Genomic DNA, 4,932 nt, shown 5'->3' with positions numbered 1-4,932 from the left:
TTCGATTCAGCCATCCAGCCTCAGAGCCTCCAGATTTGTTTCTTGACTTTATGAAACACTATTAAATTAGAGATTTGCAATGATAAATTTTATTTCCCAATTCCACCGCCTAATATAAATATTTAATACCTTTCTCCAATTTCTATGAGTATTAAATAGCTTTACTGCAGTGCTATGTTGTTAAAACTTTAATTTAATGTTTGTTCAATGGACAATGATATATTCCTCTATTTATCATTCTAGTCGTAGTTCTAGTCGTAAACTTGTGGTTGGGGAATGTGAAAGCATGAGTTTTATATAGTTTGAGTGATCTATAAGCTACAAAATACCCCTTGTAGCTAGATAGGGCATAACCCAGCTTATCACTTTCGAGAATTATTTTTAAGCTTTTTAATATTTTTTATTTCCAGATTTATCATTGTAGAATCAATATCTTATGATTTTGTTAAAGTTTTATTAGTAAAAGTATATAAATTTGTATATTTTTAATATTTTTGCAGAAAGTAGAATTAAAAAGAATGAAAAGACAATCTGATCTTCAAAATATGTTCAAAAGAAAGAAATCTCATGATAAGTTCTTCGGCTCCAAATGATAATACGTCTCCTTCAAATGCTAGTGCGTCTTTGGCTCTTCCCCATGTTACTATGACTCCTTCAAATGTTAGCGTGTCTCCGACTCCTCCAAATGTTACTGTGACTCCTTCAAACGCTGGTTTATCTTCGACTCGAAGTGTCTCATTAGAGGAAAAAGAATTGATTTATGATGTTGAAAAACTTAATCATGACCTGCAAAAAGAGATAATATAATGAAATATCCTCCGAATGAACGAGAAGCAGTTAGGAGAGAATATATTCTTAAAAAACCTTGTCAACCAAGATCTCATAAGTTTCCTAGAAAAGATATTGGAGGACGTTGATTTATGCCTTATTGGTTTGATTTGTGGGATTGGCTTGAATATAGCACTACAGAAGATGCTGCATTTTGTTTTGTTTGCTACTTGTATAAGAATTAAGTTGGACTTACATCGGGAGGAGATGCATTTGTGAACAAATGATTTAAGTCGTGGAATAAGCCAGACAGATTTAAGAAGCATATTGGTGGAGTAAAAAGTGCTCACAATCTTGCTTATGAGAAATACACCTTAAGAGATGGCAAAAAAAAGTCTATTCTTGTTTCTCTTGATAATGCCACTGAGGTGACCATAAAAGAGTATGACATTCGCTTGAAGGCTTCAATTTCATGTTTGCGTAATCTACTGCAGCAAGGTTTGGGCTTTCGTGGACATAGAGAAAATAGTGAATCCCTTAACACCGGAAATTTTCTTGAACTTTTGAAATGGTTAAGGACACATAATGAAGTTTTTTCAAAAGTGACTTTGGAAAATTGAAGCTTCTGAATTTTTTCGGTTTTGTTTAGACTGCGTGCACAGTAGGGAATAACAAGACTCCTAGGTCCAGTGAATCACTAGATCACAAGGTCTAGGAACTCACGGATCGTTGGAAGATCTCGGTCGTCGGACACACAGAATACCACTTAAAAAAAAACCCTCAACCACATATACTAAAATTTAGCACATGGAAGTAGGGATCGATCCCACAGAGATGGATGCGTAATGAACATGCTCATAGACTTGGAAATTATTTTTGGGTTGGCTGCTGCCACGCATTTTTGGGTTGAGAAAATTAGACTAAACTTGGAATTTAAATCTATTACGCTAACAGCTAGATCTAGGCAAAACGGAAATCATGCATGTAAACTGAAAACCGAGACAATCACTAGATCTAAGAAACTATTCTAAATTACCTAGACCTGGAAAATAAACTGACGGTGGGGACCATGGCTGAAAAAGCAGAGTACGGACGAAAAGCTGGAAAAACAACTAACTAAAGTACTAACTAATAACGACATCATCTTCTTCAAATCAAATTGCATAAAAACTCAGTAGAAACAGGTATGAAACGTAATTGGAAAACAAGCAGACTGGAATTAAGCAATTTAGCGAAGAACAATTAGGAACTAAACAGATCTACGGCTACTAGACGAAGTAAAACAGAAAGGAAATAGAAAACTCAAAATCCATGCACAACTTGAATCCCCTGTTCAAATCCAACCTCGAATGCTAAATCCACTCCGGATCCAAGCATCCGACACGAACTCCGGCCAAAAACAGACCATAACTACAGAATCGCCAAACAACCTCCAATCAACAACAACACCACAAATCCACAGCTGAATTCCCCAGATCAAACACAAAATTGACCAAAACAGAGATTAACATGCAACTACCGAATTAAAACTTCAAACAAAACAGAATCAACGTAGATCAACACAAGATAAACGCCATCATGACAGAAACTAAATGCATAGATGAATCGGTAACAGCAACAATCAAATCGACTTCCAAACGCGAAGTTCGAACGAAATAGAGTGCAAAAACAGAATGTAAGTAGATTGTTTCTTCGCCCTTTGCGAGGACGGTGTTACGACTGACTTTCTCGGAAGATGAGACCCTTAGAACCCTTAGAACCCTAAACTACCCCCGAGCTCCCATTTCCCAAGTGTGTGTTTTTGTGTGTGAGCTAAGAGCAAAATCCGTCTCTTTTCGTGTGGTGCATGCTCCTTTATTTATAGGCGTTGAAGTGGGGCCCAACGAGGTATAGATAGTCTTTGTTGCCCTCAGCTATTGACTCCCTTCTTCTAGCCATTCTTTTCCCTTCACTTCTGCTCACTTTCCTTCATTTCCTTTGCTAGTCCGTTTCCTCCGGCTTTTCCTGGATCGAGCGATTCTGTCACACACCTGACTTAAAAACTGTGTTAGACCCAGTAAAATATAGTGTTTTTCACCACATAACCGATGCATGAAATTATAAGGCTTATAACTTGCTTTTATAGTGGGGCTTCACAACTAAGTAAGTTAAGGCATCCACTATCGTTCTTACTTCATTCAGATTGACTTGGCTTATTAAAGGAAAAGGCTTCTAAGTTGAAATACCTCCTATTTTCAATTACTTTCACTAAGGAGATCATGCCGTATTGTATTCACTGGCTCATGCGACACAAACAAAAACTAGACCTAAAGACTCTTATCATGCTGACAATTACATGCATTAACTCCTCTCCCCCTCCCACTTCACTCAAGCTCGTCCCCAAGTCATCGTCGTGAAGGGGGGAAACAGGGAGATCAATGCAACACACAACAAACAGTTTATGAAAATAAAAACTTCTCACACTTAGACCGAGCAATGGGCTAAGTGGGAGAAGACACAACAAAACAAAAAATATAAACTTCTCACACTTAGACCAAGCATTGGGCTAAGTGGGAGAAGACAAACACAAATGGCAAATATCAAACAAACAACAAAAAAACAAAGAAAAATAACTGAAAACAGAATTTAAAAGTTACTTGGTCATGGGGGTGATTCACTTCTAGGGCTGGCTCCCTCGAGAGCCAGATTGGGGTGGGATTCCGGGTCGGGTCATCTTCACTTTCTTCTTCGCCGGCTGCTCCGGCTCCTCTTCTTCCTGTTCTGGTTGGTCAGATACTGTCTTCCTGATCATGACGGACTTTGATTTTGTTGGGATTGACACTTGCTTGGGTACGGGTGGGGAGACCATCTGCTTGAGCGGGTGCGGTGGTCGCTGGACGGATGGACTGCTCTGGACTGGTTGCTTGACCTTGCTGCTGGACCCAGGAGTTACCTTCGACTGGGTCAAGGGGAGTGTCTTCTGCAACCATTTCATCATCTTCATTACAAGGTCCACAGCCTCTGTCATGCGCTCGTTTTTCTTAGCGGACTTCACTGCCAAGTCTGCAATATTGCCCCGCAGGGTCTTCACCTCTTCTCGGCTCCCGTTCAATTCTTTTTTAATCCCCCAAGCTCCTTCACTATTTCCTTCCTCATTACCTGCATTTCCTTTCTCACATCCTGGACATCCTTTTTCAGCTCCTCGATCTCTTCACTTGGCATGGCCTCCTCAGTCTCTGCCTTTACCTTATCTCCTACCGTGTAGAAGAAGGTTTGTTTTCCGTGAGCTTGAAGTAAACCCTTGTTGAAAAAGTATTCAACACTGAAAACCTCAGGGGGATCGCACATCACGACCAAGGGTGCGGCTTTGGCTATCTTCATTTCAACGTTCCGCTGGAGGTAGGCGCCTAGGAGGTGGCAGGTACACATATGTCGAGCAGGGTTGCTGGTCATTTGATGACATGCTTGAGCCAGCCAATAACCCAGATGTACCTTAACGCCCTTTGGCATGCACCAAGTGAAATAAAGGTCGGTAGTTGTAAGAGCTGAATTTGCAGTTCCCATTAAGTTGTAGCTGATAAACGTCTGAGCAAAACGGAGTATTCTGTCCTCGATGTGAGAGGCCTTGGAATAGCTTGACTTGAATGCCCCTGCCTTCGAGTGAGTGATTAGTTCCCATGCTGCTTGTACTCTGAATCCCGGCGTATTCTTCGGCACACCGATCATCCTCTCGTTCCATATTCCTTCATCATCCTCAGCCTTGGTGAACAGCCCCATCCTCAAGGACCATTCCCGGATGCTCATCTCGTTCCTCATTAAAAAGCCTGAAAGTTATGGAGTCCGCATCAAGGTCAGAAGTGTTCTTCAGTCGGAATGTGGAGAAAAACTCTCGTGCTAGGTCCACCGGTACTTTCTCCTGGCTGTGCTTTAGCAACCGCTCGAACCCTATTGAATAGATACATGCGCAGAAGTCTTCATCGCATGCAATCATCTGAAGTTCCTTGGGGCTGTACTGCTTCCCAGACTTAGCCATTTTCCCTGCACTGCATCGCTCCTTGTACACTGTGGCCCGTTTCTGATCCTCGAACTGCCTCATAGATTCCAACAGTTCCTTAGTCAGCCACACCTCTGGGCGTCCTGGAATAAACTCCTCTTCAGATTCTTCAGCTTCAGAATTTGGCTCAG

At 41.1% G+C, this 4,932-nt stretch overlaps 1 pseudogene; it reads left to right on the top strand.

Moving 5' to 3' along the window:
- Nucleotides 1-806: 806 nt before the first annotated feature.
- LOC148926614 (uncharacterized) lies at nucleotides 807-1,388 on the top strand (annotated as a pseudogene).
- Nucleotides 1,389-4,932: the final 3,544 nt, after the last annotated feature.

This window comes from Salvia hispanica, chromosome 5 (genome assembly GCF_029641045.1).
Source record: "Salvia hispanica isolate PSC_SH4W2 chromosome 5, Shi_PSC_v1, whole genome shotgun sequence".
Classification (NCBI taxonomy): domain Eukaryota; kingdom Viridiplantae; phylum Streptophyta; class Magnoliopsida; order Lamiales; family Lamiaceae; genus Salvia; species Salvia hispanica.
The sequence above is the reverse complement of the archived record's forward strand: the minus strand, read 5'-3'. Positions and strand labels throughout refer to the sequence as shown.